General features: G+C 47.0%; 11 non-coding genes across 11 annotated transcripts; all 11 read left to right on the forward strand.

The window, feature by feature from the left end:
- The first annotated feature begins 1,098 nt into the window (after positions 1-1,098).
- Positions 1,099-1,289, forward strand: LOC142274176 (U2 spliceosomal RNA). Its single transcript, XR_012738519.1, has one exon. It is a non-coding gene; the product is annotated as a U2 spliceosomal RNA (small nuclear RNA).
- Positions 1,290-2,676: 1,387 nt separating this feature from the next.
- On the forward strand, positions 2,677-2,867 carry LOC142274177 (U2 spliceosomal RNA). Its single transcript, XR_012738520.1, has one exon. It is a non-coding gene; the product is annotated as a U2 spliceosomal RNA (small nuclear RNA).
- A 1,387-nt stretch (positions 2,868-4,254) lies between these two features.
- LOC142274178 (U2 spliceosomal RNA) lies at positions 4,255-4,445 on the forward strand. The gene has a single exon (XR_012738521.1). It is a non-coding gene; the product is annotated as a U2 spliceosomal RNA (small nuclear RNA).
- Positions 4,446-5,832: 1,387 nt separating this feature from the next.
- On the forward strand, positions 5,833-6,023 carry LOC142274179 (U2 spliceosomal RNA). The gene has a single exon (XR_012738522.1). It is a non-coding gene; the product is annotated as a U2 spliceosomal RNA (small nuclear RNA).
- Positions 6,024-8,212: 2,189 nt separating this feature from the next.
- LOC142274195 (U2 spliceosomal RNA) lies at positions 8,213-8,406 on the forward strand. Its single transcript, XR_012738535.1, has one exon. It is a non-coding gene; the product is annotated as a U2 spliceosomal RNA (small nuclear RNA).
- A 1,387-nt stretch (positions 8,407-9,793) lies between these two features.
- LOC142274180 (U2 spliceosomal RNA) lies at positions 9,794-9,984 on the forward strand. The gene has a single exon (XR_012738523.1). It is a non-coding gene; the product is annotated as a U2 spliceosomal RNA (small nuclear RNA).
- A 1,387-nt stretch (positions 9,985-11,371) lies between these two features.
- On the forward strand, positions 11,372-11,562 carry LOC142274182 (U2 spliceosomal RNA). The gene has a single exon (XR_012738524.1). It is a non-coding gene; the product is annotated as a U2 spliceosomal RNA (small nuclear RNA).
- Positions 11,563-13,788: 2,226 nt separating this feature from the next.
- Positions 13,789-13,983, forward strand: LOC142274196 (U2 spliceosomal RNA). The gene has a single exon (XR_012738536.1). It is a non-coding gene; the product is annotated as a U2 spliceosomal RNA (small nuclear RNA).
- A 1,387-nt stretch (positions 13,984-15,370) lies between these two features.
- LOC142274183 (U2 spliceosomal RNA) lies at positions 15,371-15,561 on the forward strand. The gene has a single exon (XR_012738525.1). It is a non-coding gene; the product is annotated as a U2 spliceosomal RNA (small nuclear RNA).
- Positions 15,562-16,948: 1,387 nt separating this feature from the next.
- Positions 16,949-17,139, forward strand: LOC142274184 (U2 spliceosomal RNA). The gene has a single exon (XR_012738526.1). It is a non-coding gene; the product is annotated as a U2 spliceosomal RNA (small nuclear RNA).
- Positions 17,140-18,526: 1,387 nt separating this feature from the next.
- On the forward strand, positions 18,527-18,717 carry LOC142274185 (U2 spliceosomal RNA). The gene has a single exon (XR_012738527.1). It is a non-coding gene; the product is annotated as a U2 spliceosomal RNA (small nuclear RNA).
- Positions 18,718-19,638: the final 921 nt, after the last annotated feature.

A 19,638-nucleotide genomic window follows, 5' to 3' on the forward strand; every position in this document is an offset into this window, starting at 1 on the left:
GTCTTCCCCATGCTGTTGCCATGTCATTTGAGCACTCTTCTGAGACTTTTGTGACATTTTTAGGGTTTCTCCATGCTGCCGGGAGGTCATTTCACAAAAATACTCGGGTCTCCCATAGGATAACATTGGGCTCGTTGCTCGGGCCGAGTACACGAGTATCTTGGGAGGCTCGGCCCGAGCTTCGAGCACCCGAGCTTTTTAGTACTCGCTCATCACTAGTCATGATAGACATTGAGCTTCTGAGCTCAATTGGGGACAGTCATGGGTGATGAATGTTTGCAACCTACTGCGAAGCCTCATACCGCAATATAAGGAACGTCAAATACTAAGAAAGGGCGGCCTATGAAAGAATTACTACTTTCAATAAGTACACTTAAACGGCTAATTGGGAATAGAAAAACTGTAAAAAGCCCTCTGAGAAAGCCCCCCTCTAACCTTTGATAGTAAGCTTTTCTGTAGTCTGCCTGTTGATGTATTTTCCGTTTGAACTGTGCACAACATGAAGAGACGGAACACTGGCGGCTTGTCACAATGCCCCCCGATGACATCACAATAGCGCTGCTGCCTAGAAAACAAGCTGCGCAGAAGAAGTTGTTCTTTGGGTGGGAGGGTGGGCTAGTGGAAGGAGGGGGCAATCTCTTTTTTTCCCGGGTGGTAGGGGGATGACAGGAGAAGGGAAGCGGGTGGTGAGAAAGGTACAGAGGGCAGGGTTTGGGGGCTGGGAAGGAAAGGGAAAAGATTAGGGTTTGGGGATGATGAAAGGGCTTTCTACGGGTAAGGATGGCAAAGGGTGGCAGTGACGGAAAGTCAGGCAACCTGTCCTGTCCGTCTTTTTGTATCGTGAATTGGAAAGACTGCAAGGGGGAGGGGAGTTGCTTGCGCCCTAAAGGAGGAGTTATTCAGATTCATTGCAGTGGGCGGCGGCTGCAAAACGCACCATTCTTCTTGTTTTGGCTCTGCAAAGCAGCCTTTTCAAGGGTTGGCTTGGGTGACAAAATGTCTTGTGTAGGCGTGGGTTTGTCTCCCTCTCGCTCTCTCTCCCTAAGATGTGTCCGGCATAGGCCAGGGTGCCACTCGAGGCCCAAACCAATTCTGGTTATCGCTTCTCGGCCTTTTGGCTAAGATCAAGTGTAGTATCTGTTCTTATCAGTTTAATATCTGATACGTCCCCTATCTGGGGACCATATATTAAATGGATTTTTAGAACAGGGAGATGGAAAAAGAGCTTGCTCTGTCCACTCCACGCATTGACCTGGTATTGCAGTACCTCCAGGAACGGTGCACCCCTTCTTAACCCAGTTTCCAAAAGCAGAACTCAATTCACCTGATTCATATTAGCCCGATTTAATGAATTGGAAGAAAGCATACGTCTTCATATGCACCTCAATTTGGCCCATTCACTTTTCACACTTCCTCCTTTTGTTTTTTATCTTTCACACTTTTGACTTTCTTTATTCATCCAAATAGCAAACTCATCACCACTCAACCTGACCAACTCGGCTATGTCCCCGTGCTGCAGTTCTCTGTCTTATCTAGATCATTTGCAATTGAATGGAATAGATCCCTTTTGGACAAAGTGGATTCACCTGCTGCTGCAGTGACCACAGGTGTGATAACATCTAGAATTGGCATCTGGTGCGATCTCTCCGCTTCCACTCCAAAGAAAGTTACCTGTTTATTCCTATCATGCATTGGTTTTTGGGGTTTTCTTTGAGTAATGATGATCTCTTTAGTAGTCTGTTGGCGCCCTCTCCTGGAGGAATAGTTTGCTTGCTCTTGGACATTCTAAAAGAGAGGTCATGATAGACATTGAGCTTCTGAGCTCAATTGGGGACAGTCATGGGTGATGAATGTTTGCAACCTACTGCGAAGCCTCATACCGCAATATAAGGAACGTCAAATACTAAGAAAGGGCGGCCTATGAAAGAATTACTACTTTCAATAAGTACACTTAAACGGCTAATTGGGAATAGAAAAACTGTAAAAAGCCCTCTGAGAAAGCCCCCCTCTAACCTTTGATAGTAAGCTTTTCTGTAGTCTGCCTGTTGATGTATTTTCCGTTTGAACTGTGCACAACATGAAGAGACGGAACACTGGCGGCTTGTCACAATGCCCCCCGATGACATCACAATAGCGCTGCTGCCTAGAAAACAAGCTGCGCAGAAGAAGTTGTTCTTTGGGTGGGAGGGTGGGCTAGTGGAAGGAGGGGGCAATCTCTTTTTTTCCCGGGTGGTAGGGGGATGACAGGAGAAGGGAAGCGGGTGGTGAGAAAGGTACAGAGGGCAGGGTTTGGGGGCTGGGAAGGAAAGGGAAAAGATTAGGGTTTGGGGATGATGAAAGGGCTTTCTACGGGTAAGGATGGCAAAGGGTGGCAGTGACGGAAAGTCAGGCAACCTGTCCTGTCCGTCTTTTTGTATCGTGAATTGGAAAGACTGCAAGGGGGAGGGGAGTTGCTTGCGCCCTAAAGGAGGAGTTATTCAGATTCATTGCAGTGGGCGGCGGCTGCAAAACGCACCATTCTTCTTGTTTTGGCTCTGCAAAGCAGCCTTTTCAAGGGTTGGCTTGGGTGACAAAATGTCTTGTGTAGGCGTGGGTTTGTCTCCCTCTCGCTCTCTCTCCCTAAGATGTGTCCGGCATAGGCCAGGGTGCCACTCGAGGCCCAAACCAATTCTGGTTATCGCTTCTCGGCCTTTTGGCTAAGATCAAGTGTAGTATCTGTTCTTATCAGTTTAATATCTGATACGTCCCCTATCTGGGGACCATATATTAAATGGATTTTTAGAACAGGGAGATGGAAAAAGAGCTTGCTCTGTCCACTCCACGCATTGACCTGGTATTGCAGTACCTCCAGGAACGGTGCACCCCTTCTTAACCCAGTTTCCAAAAGCAGAACTCAATTCACCTGATTCATATTAGCCCGATTTAATGAATTGGAAGAAAGCATACGTCTTCATATGCACCTCAATTTGGCCCATTCACTTTTCACACTTCCTCCTTTTGTTTTTTATCTTTCACACTTTTGACTTTCTTTATTCATCCAAATAGCAAACTCATCACCACTCAACCTGACCAACTCGGCTATGTCCCCGTGCTGCAGTTCTCTGTCTTATCTAGATCATTTGCAATTGAATGGAATAGATCCCTTTTGGACAAAGTGGATTCACCTGCTGCTGCAGTGACCACAGGTGTGATAACATCTAGAATTGGCATCTGGTGCGATCTCTCCGCTTCCACTCCAAAGAAAGTTACCTGTTTATTCCTATCATGCATTGGTTTTTGGGGTTTTCTTTGAGTAATGATGATCTCTTTAGTAGTCTGTTGGCGCCCTCTCCTGGAGGAATAGTTTGCTTGCTCTTGGACATTCTAAAAGAGAGGTCATGATAGACATTGAGCTTCTGAGCTCAATTGGGGACAGTCATGGGTGATGAATGTTTGCAACCTACTGCGAAGCCTCATACCGCAATATAAGGAACGTCAAATACTAAGAAAGGGCGGCCTATGAAAGAATTACTACTTTCAATAAGTACACTTAAACGGCTAATTGGGAATAGAAAAACTGTAAAAAGCCCTCTGAGAAAGCCCCCCTCTAACCTTTGATAGTAAGCTTTTCTGTAGTCTGCCTGTTGATGTATTTTCCGTTTGAACTGTGCACAACATGAAGAGACGGAACACTGGCGGCTTGTCACAATGCCCCCCGATGACATCACAATAGCGCTGCTGCCTAGAAAACAAGCTGCGCAGAAGAAGTTGTTCTTTGGGTGGGAGGGTGGGCTAGTGGAAGGAGGGGGCAATCTCTTTTTTTCCCGGGTGGTAGGGGGATGACAGGAGAAGGGAAGCGGGTGGTGAGAAAGGTACAGAGGGCAGGGTTTGGGGGCTGGGAAGGAAAGGGAAAAGATTAGGGTTTGGGGATGATGAAAGGGCTTTCTACGGGTAAGGATGGCAAAGGGTGGCAGTGACGGAAAGTCAGGCAACCTGTCCTGTCCGTCTTTTTGTATCGTGAATTGGAAAGACTGCAAGGGGGAGGGGAGTTGCTTGCGCCCTAAAGGAGGAGTTATTCAGATTCATTGCAGTGGGCGGCGGCTGCAAAACGCACCATTCTTCTTGTTTTGGCTCTGCAAAGCAGCCTTTTCAAGGGTTGGCTTGGGTGACAAAATGTCTTGTGTAGGCGTGGGTTTGTCTCCCTCTCGCTCTCTCTCCCTAAGATGTGTCCGGCATAGGCCAGGGTGCCACTCGAGGCCCAAACCAATTCTGGTTATCGCTTCTCGGCCTTTTGGCTAAGATCAAGTGTAGTATCTGTTCTTATCAGTTTAATATCTGATACGTCCCCTATCTGGGGACCATATATTAAATGGATTTTTAGAACAGGGAGATGGAAAAAGAGCTTGCTCTGTCCACTCCACGCATTGACCTGGTATTGCAGTACCTCCAGGAACGGTGCACCCCTTCTTAACCCAGTTTCCAAAAGCAGAACTCAATTCACCTGATTCATATTAGCCCGATTTAATGAATTGGAAGAAAGCATACGTCTTCATATGCACCTCAATTTGGCCCATTCACTTTTCACACTTCCTCCTTTTGTTTTTTATCTTTCACACTTTTGACTTTCTTTATTCATCCAAATAGCAAACTCATCACCACTCAACCTGACCAACTCGGCTATGTCCCCGTGCTGCAGTTCTCTGTCTTATCTAGATCATTTGCAATTGAATGGAATAGATCCCTTTTGGACAAAGTGGATTCACCTGCTGCTGCAGTGACCACAGGTGTGATAACATCTAGAATTGGCATCTGGTGCGATCTCTCCGCTTCCACTCCAAAGAAAGTTACCTGTTTATTCCTATCATGCATTGGTTTTTGGGGTTTTCTTTGAGTAATGATGATCTCTTTAGTAGTCTGTTGGCGCCCTCTCCTGGAGGAATAGTTTGCTTGCTCTTGGACATTCTAAAAGAGAGGTCATGATAGACATTGAGCTTCTGAGCTCAATTGGGGACAGTCATGGGTGATGAATGTTTGCAACCTACTGCGAAGCCTCATACCGCAATATAAGGAACGTCAAATACTAAGAAAGGGCGGCCTATGAAAGAATTACTACTTTCAATAAGTACACTTAAACGGCTAATTGGGAATAGAAAAACTGTAAAAAGCCCTCTGAGAAAGCCCCCCTCTAACCTTTGATAGTAAGCTTTTCTGTAGTCTGCCTGTTGATGTATTTTCCGTTTGAACTGTGCACAACATGAAGAGACGGAACACTGGCGGCTTGTCACAATGCCCCCCGATGACATCACAATAGCGCTGCTGCCTAGAAAACAAGCTGCGCAGAAGAAGTTGTTCTTTGGGTGGGAGGGTGGGCTAGTGGAAGGAGGGGGCAATCTCTTTTTTTCCCGGGTGGTAGGGGGATGACAGGAGAAGGGAAGCGGGTGGTGAGAAAGGTACAGAGGGCAGGGTTTGGGGGCTGGGAAGGAAAGGGAAAAGATTAGGGTTTGGGGATGATGAAAGGGCTTTCTACGGGTAAGGATGGCAAAGGGTGGCAGTGACGGAAAGTCAGGCAACCTGTCCTGTCCGTCTTTTTGTATCGTGAATTGGAAAGACTGCAAGGGGGAGGGGAGTTGCTTGCGCCCTAAAGGAGGAGTTATTCAGATTCATTGCAGTGGGCGGCGGCTGCAAAACGCACCATTCTTCTTGTTTTGGCTCTGCAAAGCAGCCTTTTCAAGGGTTGGCTTGGGTGACAAAATGTCTTGTGTAGGCGTGGGTTTGTCTCCCTCTCGCTCTCTCTTCCTAAGATGTGTCCGGCATAGGCCAGGGTGCCACTCGAGGCCCAAACCAATTCTGGTTATCGCTTCTCGGCCTTTTGGCTAAGATCAAGTGTAGTATCTGTTCTTATCAGTTTAATATCTGATACGTCCCCTATCTGGGGACCATATATTAAATGGATTTTTAGAACAGGGAGATGGAAAAAGAGCTTGCTCTGTCCACTCCACGCATTGACCTGGTATTGCAGTACCTCCAGGAACGGTGCACCCCTTCTTAACCCAGTTTCCAAAAGCAGAACTCAATTCACCTGATTCATATTAGCCCGATTTAATGAATTGGAAGAAAGCATACGTCTTCATATGCACCTCAATTTGGCCCATTCACTTTTCACACTTCCTCCTTTTGTTTTTTATCTTTCACACTTTTGACTTTCTTTATTCATCCAAATAGCAAACTCATCACCACTCAACCTGACCAACTCGGCTATGTCCCCGTGCTGCAGTTCTCTGTCTTATCTAGATCATTTGCAATTGAATGGAATAGATCCCTTTTGGACAAAGTGGATTCACCTGCTGCTGCAGTGACCACAGGTGTGATAACATCTAGAATTGGCATCTGGTGCGATCTCTCCGCTTCCACTCCAAAGAAAGTTACCTGTTTATTCCTATCATGCATTGGTTTTTGGGGTTTTCTTTGAGTAATGATGATCTCTTTAGTAGTCTGTTGGCGCCCTCTCCTGGAGGAATAGTTTGCTTGCTCTTGGACATTCTAAAAGAGAGGTCATGATAGACATTGAGCTTCTGAGCTCAATTGGGGACAGTCATGGGTGATGAATGTTTGCAACCTACTGCGAAGCCTCATACCGCAATATAAGGAACGTCAAATACTAAGAAAGGGCGGCCTATGAAAGAATTACTACTTTCAATAAGTACACTTAAACGGCTAATTGGGAATAGAAAAACTGTAAAAAGCCCTCTGAGAAAGCCCCCCTCTAACCTTTGATAGTAAGCTTTTCTGTAGTCTGCCTGTTGATGTATTTTCCGTTTGAACTGTGCACAACATGAAGAGACGGAACACTGGCGGCTTGTCACAATGCCCCCCGATGACATCACAATAGCGCTGCTGCCTAGAAAACAAGCTGCGCAGAAGAAGTTGTTCTTTGGGTGGGAGGGTGGGCTAGTGGAAGGAGGGGGCAATCTCTTTTTTTCCCGGGTGGTAGGGGGATGACAGGAGAAGGGAAGCGGGTGGTGAGAAAGGTACAGAGGGCAGGGTTTGGGGGCTGGGAAGGAAAGGGAAAAGATTAGGGTTTGGGGATGATGAAAGGGCTTTCTACGGGTAAGGATGGCAAAGGGTGGCAGTGACGGAAAGTCAGGCAACCTGTCCTGTCCGTCTTTTTGTATCGTGAATTGGAAAGACTGCAAGGGGGAGGGGAGTTGCTTGCGCCCTAAAGGAGGAGTTATTCAGATTCATTGCAGTGGGCGGCGGCTGCAAAACGCACCATTCTTCTTGTTTTGGCTCTGCAAAGCAGCCTTTTCAAGGGTTGGCTTGGGTGACAAAATGTCTTGTGTAGGCGTGGGTTTGTCTCCCTCTCGCTCTCTCTCCCTAAGATGTGTCCGGCATAGGCCAGGGTGCCACTCGAGGCCCAAACCAATTCTGGTTATCGCTTCTCGGCCTTTTGGCTAAGATCAAGTGTAGTGTTGTTCGAAGAGGTGGTTTAAGCTCCAGGCCACCTTAGTACAATGATACAATGCACACTGGAAGGTTGCGCTTGCTAGTACTCTGGGTGGATAGTATATTCATCTAGAGGAAAACATGGCCCTACCAGGATCGAGGCTATTAGACTGAGTAAGGGTGGGGGGCTATGGTACAACGTGCCCCAGGACTGACGACCCTGGAGTGAGTCTGAGCTTGCTGGCTTGGGACCCCGGCAAGCCTTGGGCTCTGTAGCACACCGTACCTTGCCTTTTCATACTTTTTGAGCATATTACCCTATCCCGGCCTTCTGGCTAGGAAGGGAAATTTTTATAATCCCGGTCGGAGGTCTGGTCAGCTTTGGGCTGAGAAACTAACACCCGGTTGGAGGTCTGGGTCAGCTTCGGCTGAGAAACCAACACCCGGTTGGAGGTCTGGGTCAGCTTCGGCTGAGAAACCAACACCCGGTTGGAGGTCCGGTTAGCCTTGGGCTGAGAAACCAACACCGGTTGACGGTCCGGGCAGTTTCGGCTGCGAAACCAACAACTAGTAGCTCTCTACTCCACTTGGGTAAGATGCCTGGGTGGACGCTCGGAGCAACGACAAGGCTCAACCAGGCTTCGGCTTGGGGGAGCACCGAAGATCCCTGACCCTTGCTGTGGCCTTCTGGCTCGGAGGGACGGGGTTGATTTTTGGGGACCCTCTCCTCACGGTGGGGTCCACACGAATCCTAGCCTTTGCACTGTTTTTGGTGTGACTTCGGTCATGCATTTTTTGTGGTGCTTTGGAAAGCTTCATTAAATCAAAAAATCTGTTCTTATCAGTTTAATATCTGATACGTCCCCTATCTGGGGACCATATATTAAATGGATTTTTAGAACAGGGAGATGGAAAAAGAGCTTGCTCTGTCCACTCCACGCATTGACCTGGTATTGCAGTACCTCCAGGAACGGTGCACCCCTTCTTAACCCAGTTTCCAAAAGCAGAACTCAATTCACCTGATTCATATTAGCCCGATTTAATGAATTGGAAGAAAGCATACGTCTTCATATGCACCTCAATTTGGCCCATTCACTTTTCACACTTCCTCCTTTTGTTTTTTATCTTTCACACTTTTGACTTTCTTTATTCATCCAAATAGCAAACTCATCACCACTCAACCTGACCAACTCGGCTATGTCCCCGTGCTGCAGTTCTCTGTCTTATCTAGATCATTTGCAATTGAATGGAATAGATCCCTTTTGGACAAAGTGGATTCACCTGCTGCTGCAGTGACCACAGGTGTGATAACATCTAGAATTGGCATCTGGTGCGATCTCTCCGCTTCCACTCCAAAGAAAGTTACCTGTTTATTCCTATCATGCATTGGTTTTTGGGGTTTTCTTTGAGTAATGATGATCTCTTTAGTAGTCTGTTGGCGCCCTCTCCTGGAGGAATAGTTTGCTTGCTCTTGGACATTCTAAAAGAGAGGTCATGATAGACATTGAGCTTCTGAGCTCAATTGGGGACAGTCATGGGTGATGAATGTTTGCAACCTACTGCGAAGCCTCATACCGCAATATAAGGAACGTCAAATACTAAGAAAGGGCGGCCTATGAAAGAATTACTACTTTCAATAAGTACACTTAAACGGCTAATTGGGAATAGAAAAACTGTAAAAAGCCCTCTGAGAAAGCCCCCCTCTAACCTTTGATAGTAAGCTTTTCTGTAGTCTGCCTGTTGATGTATTTTCCGTTTGAACTGTGCACAACATGAAGAGACGGAACACTGGCGGCTTGTCACAATGCCCCCCGATGACATCACAATAGCGCTGCTGCCTAGAAAACAAGCTGCGCAGAAGAAGTTGTTCTTTGGGTGGGAGGGTGGGCTAGTGGAAGGAGGGGGCAATCTCTTTTTTTCCCGGGTGGTAGGGGGATGACAGGAGAAGGGAAGCGGGTGGTGAGAAAGGTACAGAGGGCAGGGTTTGGGGGCTGGGAAGGAAAGGGAAAAGATTAGGGTTTGGGGATGATGAAAGGGCTTTCTACGGGTAAGGATGGCAAAGGGTGGCAGTGACGGAAAGTCAGGCAACCTGTCCTGTCCGTCTTTTTGTATCGTGAATTGGAAAGACTGCAAGGGGGAGGGGAGTTGCTTGCGCCCTAAAGGAGGAGTTATTCAGATTCATTGCAGTGGGCGGCGGCTGCAAAACGCACCATTCTTCTTGTTTTGGCTCTGCAAAGCAGCCTTTTCAAGGGTTGGCTTGGGTGACAAAATGTCTTGTGTAGGCGTGGGTTTGTCTCCCTCTCGCTCTCTCTCCCTAAGATGTGTCCGGCATAGGCCAGGGTGCCACTCGAGGCCCAAACCAATTCTGGTTATCGCTTCTCGGCCTTTTGGCTAAGATCAAGTGTAGTATCTGTTCTTATCAGTTTAATATCTGATACGTCCCCTATCTGGGGACCATATATTAAATGGATTTTTAGAACAGGGAGATGGAAAAAGAGCTTGCTCTGTCCACTCCACGCATTGACCTGGTATTGCAGTACCTCCAGGAACGGTGCACCCCTTCTTAACCCAGTTTCCAAAAGCAGAACTCAATTCACCTGATTCATATTAGCCCGATTTAATGAATTGGAAGAAAGCATACGTCTTCATATGCACCTCAATTTGGCCCATTCACTTTTCACACTTCCTCCTTTTGTTTTTTATCTTTCACACTTTTGACTTTCTTTATTCATCCAAATAGCAAACTCATCACCACTCAACCTGACCAACTCGGCTATGTCCCCGTGCTGCAGTTCTCTGTCTTATCTAGATCATTTGCAATTGAATGGAATAGATCCCTTTTGGACAAAGTGGATTCACCTGCTGCTGCAGTGACCACAGGTGTGATAACATCTAGAATTGGCATCTGGTGCGATCTCTCCGCTTCCACTCCAAAGAAAGTTACCTGTTTATTCCTATCATGCATTGGTTTTTGGGGTTTTCTTTGAGTAATGATGATCTCTTTAGTAGTCTGTTGGCGCCCTCTCCTGGAGGAATAGTTTGCTTGCTCTTGGACATTCTAAAAGAGAGGTCATGATAGACATTGAGCTTCTGAGCTCAATTGGGGACAGTCATGGGTGATGAATGTTTGCAACCTACTGCGAAGCCTCATACCGCAATATAAGGAACGTCAAATACTAAGAAAGGGCGGCCTATGAAAGAATTACTACTTTCAATAAGTACACTTAAACGGCTAATTGGGAATAGAAAAACTGTAAAAAGCCCTCTGAGAAAGCCCCCCTCTAACCTTTGATAGTAAGCTTTTCTGTAGTCTGCCTGTTGATGTATTTTCCGTTTGAACTGTGCACAACATGAAGAGACGGAACACTGGCGGCTTGTCACAATGCCCCCCGATGACATCACAATAGCGCTGCTGCCTAGAAAACAAGCTGCGCAGAAGAAGTTGTTCTTTGGGTGGGAGGGTGGGCTAGTGGAAGGAGGGGGCAATCTCTTTTTTTCCCGGGTGGTAGGGGGATGACAGGAGAAGGGAAGCGGGTGGTGAGAAAGGTACAGAGGGCAGGGTTTGGGGGCTGGGAAGGAAAGGGAAAAGATTAGGGTTTGGGGATGATGAAAGGGCTTTCTACGGGTAAGGATGGCAAAGGGTGGCAGTGACGGAAAGTCAGGCAACCTGTCCTGTCCGTCTTTTTGTATCGTGAATTGGAAAGACTGCAAGGGGGAGGGGAGTTGCTTGCGCCCTAAAGGAGGAGTTATTCAGATTCATTGCAGTGGGCGGCGGCTGCAAAACGCACCATTCTTCTTGTTTTGGCTCTGCAAAGCAGCCTTTTCAAGGGTTGGCTTGGGTGACAAAATGTCTTGTGTAGGCGTGGGTTTGTCTCCCTCTCGCTCTCTCTCCCTAAGATGTGTCCGGCATAGGCCAGGGTGCCACTCGAGGCCCAAACCAATTCTGGTTATCGCTTCTCGGCCTTTTGGCTAAGATCAAGTGTAGTATCTGTTCTTATCAGTTTAATATCTGATACGTCCCCTATCTGGGGACCATATATTAAATGGATTTTTAGAACAGGGAGATGGAAAAAGAGCTTGCTCTGTCCACTCCACGCATTGACCTGGTATTGCAGTACCTCCAGGAACGGTGCACCCCTTCTTAACCCAGTTTCCAAAAGCAGAACTCAATTCACCTGATTCATATTAGCCCGATTTAATGAATTGGAAGAAAGCATACGTCTTCATATGCACCTCAATTTGGCCCATTCACTTTTCACACTTCCTCCTTTTGTTTTTTATCTTTCACACTTTTGACTTTCTTTATTCATCCAAATAGCAAACTCATCACCACTCAACCTGACCAACTCGGCTATGTCCCCGTGCTGCAGTTCTCTGTCTTATCTAGATCATTTGCAATTGAATGGAATAGATCCCTTTTGGACAAAGTGGATTCACCTGCTGCTGCAGTGACCACAGGTGTGATAACATCTAGAATTGGCATCTGGTGCGATCTCTCCGCTTCCACTCCAAAGAAAGTTACCTGTTTATTCCTATCATGCATTGGTTTTTGGGGTTTTCTTTGAGTAATGATGATCTCTTTAGTAGTCTGTTGGCGCCCTCTCCTGGAGGAATAGTTTGCTTGCTCTTGGACATTCTAAAAGAGAGGTCATGATAGACATTGAGCTTCTGAGCTCAATTGGGGACAGTCATGGGTGATGAATGTTTGCAACCTACTGCGAAGCCTCATACCGCAATATAAGGAACGTCAAATACTAAGAAAGGGCGGCCTATGAAAGAATTACTACTTTCAATAAGTACACTTAAACGGCTAATTGGGAATAGAAAAACTGTAAAAAGCCCTCTGAGAAAGCCCCCCTCTAACCTTTGATAGTAAGCTTTTCTGTAGTCTGCCTGTTGATGTATTTTCCGTTTGAACTGTGCACAACATGAAGAGACGGAACACTGGCGGCTTGTCACAATGCCCCCCGATGACATCACAATAGCGCTGCTGCCTAGAAAACAAGCTGCGCAGAAGAAGTTGTTCTTTGGGTGGGAGGGTGGGCTAGTGGAAGGAGGGGGCAATCTCTTTTTTTCCCGGGTGGTAGGGGGATGACAGGAGAAGGGAAGCGGGTGGTGAGAAAGGTACAGAGGGCAGGGTTTGGGGGCTGGGAAGGAAAGGGAAAAGATTAGGGTTTGGGGATGATGAAAGGGCTTTCTACGGGTAAGGATGGCAAAGGGTGGCAGTGACGGAAAGTCAGGCAACCTGTCCTGTCCGTCTTTTTGTATCGTGAATTGGAAAGACTGCAAGGGGGAGGGGAGTTGCTTGCGCCCTAAAGGAGGAGTTATTCAGATTCATTGCAGTGGGCGGCGGCTGCAAAACGCACCATTCTTCTTGTTTTGGCTCTGCAAAGCAGCCTTTTCAAGGGTTGGCTTGGGTGACAAAATGTCTTGTGTAGGCGTGGGTTTGTCTCCCTCTCGCTCTCTCTCCCTAAGATGTGTCCGGCATAGGCCAGGGTGCCACTCGAGGCCCAAACCAATTCTGGTTATCGCTTCTCGGCCTTTTGGCTAAGATTAAGTGTAGTATCGTTCGAAAAGGTGGTTTAAGGCTCCGGCCACCTTAGTACAATGATGCAATGCACACTGGAAGGTTGCGCTTGTTAGTACTTTGGGAGGATAGTATATCCATCTAGAGGAAACCATGGCCCTACCAGGATCGAGGCTATTAGACTGAGTAAGTGTGGGGGTTATGGTGCAATGTGCCCCAGGAATGGACACCCTGGAGGGAGTCTGAACTTGCTAGTTTGGGACCCTGGTAAGCCTCAGACTCTGTCGCACGCCGCGCCTTGCCTATTCATACTTTCCAAGCATATTGCCCTATCCCGGCCTTCTGGCTAAGAGGGGAAATTTTTATAATCCCGGTCGGAGGTCCGGTCAGCTTTGGGCTGAGAAACCAACACCCGGTTGGAGGTCCGGGTCAGCTTTGGCTGAGAAACCAACACCCGGTTGGAGGTCCGGTTAGCCTTGGGCTGAGAAACCAACACCCGGTTGGAGGTCCGGTCAGCCTTGGGCTGAGAAACCAACACCCGGTTGGAGGTCCGGTCAGCCTTGGGCTGAGAAACCAACACCGGTTGACGGTCCGGGCAGTCTCGGCTGCGAAACCAACGACTAGTAGCTCCCTACTCCACTTGGGTAAGATGCCTCGGTGGACGCTGGGAGCAACAACAAGGCTCAACCAGGCTTCGGCTTGGGGGAGCACCGAAGATCCCTGACCCTCGCTGTGGCCTTCTGGCTCGGAGGGACGGGGTTGATTTTTGGGGATCCTCTTCTCACGGAGGGGTCCACACGAATCCTAGCCTTTGCACTGTTTTTGGTGTGACTTCGGTCATGCATTTTTGCGGTGCTTTGGAAAGCTTCATTAAATCAAAATCTGTTCTTATCAGTTTAATATCTGATACGTCCCCTATCTGGGGACCATATATTAAATGGATTTTTAGAACAGGGAGATGGAAAAAGAGCTTGCTCTGTCCACTCCACGCATTGACCTGGTATTGCAGTACCTCCAGGAACGGTGCACCCCTTCTTAACCCAGTTTCCAAAAGCAGAACTCAATTCACCTGATTCATATTAGCCCGATTTAATGAATTGGAAGAAAGCATACGTCTTCATATGCACCTCAATTTGGCCCATTCACTTTTCACACTTCCTCCTTTTGTTTTTTATCTTTCACACTTTTGACTTTCTTTATTCATCCAAATAGCAAACTCATCACCACTCAACCTGACCAACTCGGCTATGTCCCCGTGCTGCAGTTCTCTGTCTTATCTAGATCATTTGCAATTGAATGGAATAGATCCCTTTTGGACAAAGTGGATTCACCTGCTGCTGCAGTGACCACAGGTGTGATAACATCTAGAATTGGCATCTGGTGCGATCTCTCCGCTTCCACTCCAAAGAAAGTTACCTGTTTATTCCTATCATGCATTGGTTTTTGGGGTTTTCTTTGAGTAATGATGATCTCTTTAGTAGTCTGTTGGCGCCCTCTCCTGGAGGAATAGTTTGCTTGCTCTTGGACATTCTAAAAGAGAGGTCATGATAGACATTGAGCTTCTGAGCTCAATTGGGGACAGTCATGGGTGATGAATGTTTGCAACCTACTGCGAAGCCTCATACCGCAATATAAGGAACGTCAAATACTAAGAAAGGGCGGCCTATGAAAGAATTACTACTTTCAATAAGTACACTTAAACGGCTAATTGGGAATAGAAAAACTGTAAAAAGCCCTCTGAGAAAGCCCCCCTCTAACCTTTGATAGTAAGCTTTTCTGTAGTCTGCCTGTTGATGTATTTTCCGTTTGAACTGTGCACAACATGAAGAGACGGAACACTGGCGGCTTGTCACAATGCCCCCCGATGACATCACAATAGCGCTGCTGCCTAGAAAACAAGCTGCGCAGAAGAAGTTGTTCTTTGGGTGGGAGGGTGGGCTAGTGGAAGGAGGGGGCAATCTCTTTTTTTCCCGGGTGGTAGGGGGATGACAGGAGAAGGGAAGCGGGTGGTGAGAAAGGTACAGAGGGCAGGGTTTGGGGGCTGGGAAGGAAAGGGAAAAGATTAGGGTTTGGGGATGATGAAAGGGCTTTCTACGGGTAAGGATGGCAAAGGGTGGCAGTGACGGAAAGTCAGGCAACCTGTCCTGTCCGTCTTTTTGTATCGTGAATTGGAAAGACTGCAAGGGGGAGGGGAGTTGCTTGCGCCCTAAAGGAGGAGTTATTCAGATTCATTGCAGTGGGCGGCGGCTGCAAAACGCACCATTCTTCTTGTTTTGGCTCTGCAAAGCAGCCTTTTCAAGGGTTGGCTTGGGTGACAAAATGTCTTGTGTAGGCGTGGGTTTGTCTCCCTCTCGCTCTCTCTCCCTAAGATGTGTCCGGCATAGGCCAGGGTGCCACTCGAGGCCCAAACCAATTCTGGTTATCGCTTCTCGGCCTTTTGGCTAAGATCAAGTGTAGTATCTGTTCTTATCAGTTTAATATCTGATACGTCCCCTATCTGGGGACCATATATTAAATGGATTTTTAGAACAGGGAGATGGAAAAAGAGCTTGCTCTGTCCACTCCACGCATTGACCTGGTATTGCAGTACCTCCAGGAACGGTGCACCCCTTCTTAACCCAGTTTCCAAAAGCAGAACTCAATTCACCTGATTCATATTAGCCCGATTTAATGAATTGGAAGAAAGCATACGTCTTCATATGCACCTCAATTTGGCCCATTCACTTTTCACACTTCCTCCTTTTGTTTTTTATCTTTCACACTTTTGACTTTCTTTATTCATCCAAATAGCAAACTCATCACCACTCAACCTGACCAACTCGGCTATGTCCCCGTGCTGCAGTTCTCTGTCTTATCTAGATCATTTGCAATTGAATGGAATAGATCCCTTTTGGACAAAGTGGATTCACCTGCTGCTGCAGTGACCACAGGTGTGATAACATCTAGAATTGGCATCTGGTGCGATCTCTCCGCTTCCACTCCAAAGAAAGTTACCTGTTTATTCCTATCATGCATTGGTTTTTGGGGTTTTCTTTGAGTAATGATGATCTCTTTAGTAGTCTGTTGGCGCCCTCTCCTGGAGGAATAGTTTGCTTGCTCTTGGACATTCTAAAAGAGAGGTCATGATAGACATTGAGCTTCTGAGCTCAATTGGGGACAGTCATGGGTGATGAATGTTTGCAACCTACTGCGAAGCCTCATACCGCAATATAAGGAACGTCAAATACTAAGAAAGGGCGGCCTATGAAAGAATTACTACTTTCAATAAGTACACTTAAACGGCTAATTGGGAATAGAAAAACTGTAAAAAGCCCTCTGAGAAAGCCCCCCTCTAACCTTTGATAGTAAGCTTTTCTGTAGTCTGCCTGTTGATGTATTTTCCGTTTGAACTGTGCACAACATGAAGAGACGGAACACTGGCGGCTTGTCACAATGCCCCCCGATGACATCACAATAGCGCTGCTGCCTAGAAAACAAGCTGCGCAGAAGAAGTTGTTCTTTGGGTGGGAGGGTGGGCTAGTGGAAGGAGGGGGCAATCTCTTTTTTTCCCGGGTGGTAGGGGGATGACAGGAGAAGGGAAGCGGGTGGTGAGAAAGGTACAGAGGGCAGGGTTTGGGGGCTGGGAAGGAAAGGGAAAAGATTAGGGTTTGGGGATGATGAAAGGGCTTTCTACGGGTAAGGATGGCAAAGGGTGGCAGTGACGGAAAGTCAGGCAACCTGTCCTGTCCGTCTTTTTGTATCGTGAATTGGAAAGACTGCAAGGGGGAGGGGAGTTGCTTGCGCCCTAAAGGAGGAGTTATTCAGATTCATTGCAGTGGGCGGCGGCTGCAAAACGCACCATTCTTCTTGTTTTGGCTCTGCAAAGCAGCCTTTTCAAGGGTTGGCTTGGGTGACAAAATGTCTTGTGTAGGCGTGGGTTTGTCTCCCTCTCGCTCTCTCTCCCTAAGATGTGTCCGGCATAGGCCAGGGTGCCACTCGAGGCCCAAACCAATTCTGGTTATCGCTTCTCGGCCTTTTGGCTAAGATCAAGTGTAGTATCTGTTCTTATCAGTTTAATATCTGATACGTCCCCTATCTGGGGACCATATATTAAATGGATTTTTAGAACAGGGAGATGGAAAAAGAGCTTGCTCTGTCCACTCCACGCATTGACCTGGTATTGCAGTACCTCCAGGAACGGTGCACCCCTTCTTAACCCAGTTTCCAAAAGCAGAACTCAATTCACCTGATTCATATTAGCCCGATTTAATGAATTGGAAGAAAGCATACGTCTTCATATGCACCTCAATTTGGCCCATTCACTTTTCACACTTCCTCCTTTTGTTTTTTATCTTTCACACTTTTGACTTTCTTTATTCATCCAAATAGCAAACTCATCACCACTCAACCTGACCAACTCGGCTATGTCCCCGTGCTGCAGTTCTCTGTCTTATCTAGATCATTTGCAATTGAATGGAATAGATCCCTTTTGGACAAAGTGGATTCACCTGCTGCTGCAGTGACCACAGGTGTGATAACATCTAGAATTGGCATCTGGTGCGATCTCTCCGCTTCCACTCCAAAGAAAGTTACCTGTTTATTCCTATCATGCATTGGTTTTTGGGGTTTTCTTTGAGTAATGATGATCTCTTTAGTAGTCTGTTGGCGCCCTCTCCTGGAGGAATAGTTTGCTTGCTCTTGGACATTCTAAAAGAGAGGTCATGATAGACATTGAGCTTCTGAGCTCAATTGGGGACAGTCATGGGTGATGAATGTTTGCAACCTACTGCGAAGCCTCATACCGCAATATAAGGAACGTCAAATACTAAGAAAGGGCGGCCTATGAAAGAATTACTACTTTCAATAAGTACACTTAAACGGCTAATTGGGAATAGAAAAACTGTAAAAAGCCCTCTGAGAAAGCCCCCCTCTAACCTTTGATAGTAAGCTTTTCTGTAGTCTGCCTGTTGATGTATTTTCCGTTTGAACTGTGCACAACATGAAGAGACGGAACACTGGCGGCTTGTCACAATGCCCCCCGATGACATCACAATAGCGCTGCTGCCTAGAAAACAAGCTGCGCAGAAGAAGTTGTTCTTTGGGTGGGAGGGTGGGCTAGTGGAAGGAGGGGGCAATCTCTTTTTTTCCCGGGTGGTAGGGGGATGACAGGAGAAGGGAAGCGGGTGGTGAGAAAGGTACAGAGGGCAGGGTTTGGGGGCTGGGAAGGAAAGGGAAAAGATTAGGGTTTGGGGATGATGAAAGGGCTTTCTACGGGTAAGGATGGCAAAGGGTGGCAGTGACGGAAAGTCAGGCAACCTGTCCTGTCCGTCTTTTTGTATCGTGAATTGGAAAGACTGCAAGGGGGAGGGGAGTTGCTTGCGCCCTAAAGGAGGAGTTATTCAGATTCATTGCAGTGGGCGGCGGCTGCAAAACGCACCATTCTTCTTGTTTTGGCTCTGCAAAGCAGCCTTTTCAAGGGTTGGCTTGGGTGACAAAATGTCTTGTGTAGGCGTGGGTTTGTCTCCCTCTCGCTCTCTCTCCCTAAGATGTGTCCGGCATAGGCCAGGGTGCCACTCGAGGCCCAAACCAATTCTGGTTATCGCTTCTCGGCCTTTTGGCTAAGATCAAGTGTAGTATCTGTTCTTATCAGTTTAATATCTGATACGTCCCCTATCTGGGGACCATATATTAAATGGATTTTTAGAACAGGGAGATGGAAAAAGAGCTTGCTCTGTCCACTCCACGCATTGACCTGGTATTGCAGTACCTCCAGGAACGGTGCACCCCTTCTTAACCCAGTTTCCAAAAGCAGAACTCAATTCACCTGATTCATATTAGCCCGATTTAATGAATTGGAAGAAAGCATACGTCTTCATATGCACCTCAATTTGGCCCATTCACTTTTCACACTTCCTCCTTTTGTTTTTTATCTTTCACACTTTTGACTTTCTTTATTCATCCAAATAGCAAACTCATCACCACTCAACCTGACCAACTCGGCTATGTCCCCGTGCTGCAGTTCTCTGTCTTATCTAGATCATTTGCAATTGAATGGAATAGATCCCTTTTGGACAAAGTGGATTCACCTGCTGCTGCAGTGACCACAGGTGTGATAACATCTAGAATTGGCATCTGGTGCGATCTCTCCGCTTCCACTCCAAAGAAAGTTACCTGTTTATTCCTATCATGCATTGGTTTTTGGGGTTTTCTTTGAGTAATGATGATCTCTTTAGTAGTCTGTTGGCGCCCTCTCCTGGAGGAATAGTTTGCTTGCTCTTGGACATTCTAAAAGAGAGGTCATGATAGACATTGAGCTTCTGAGCTCAATTGGGGACAGTCATGGGTGATGAATGTTTGCAACCTACTGCGAAGCCTCATACCGCAATATAAGGAACGTCAAATACTAAGAAAGGGCGGCCTATGAAAGAATTACTACTTTCAATAAGTACACTTAAACGGCTAATTGGGAATAGAAAAACTGTAAAAAGCCCTCTGAGAAAGCCCCCCTCTAACCTTTGATAGTAAGCTTTTCTGTAGTCTGCCTGTTGATGTATTTTCCGTTTGAACTGTGCACAACATGAAGAGACGGAACACTGGCGGCTTGTCACAATGCCCCCCGATGACATCACAATAGCGCTGCTGCCTAGAAAACAAGCTGCGCAGAAGAAGTTGTTCTTTGGGTGGGAGGGTGGGCTAGTGGAAGGAGGGGG

The sequence above is a fragment of the Anomaloglossus baeobatrachus genome, unplaced genomic scaffold (genome assembly GCF_048569485.1).
Source record: "Anomaloglossus baeobatrachus isolate aAnoBae1 unplaced genomic scaffold, aAnoBae1.hap1 Scaffold_3712, whole genome shotgun sequence".
Lineage (NCBI taxonomy): Eukaryota > Metazoa > Chordata > Amphibia > Anura > Aromobatidae > Anomaloglossus > Anomaloglossus baeobatrachus.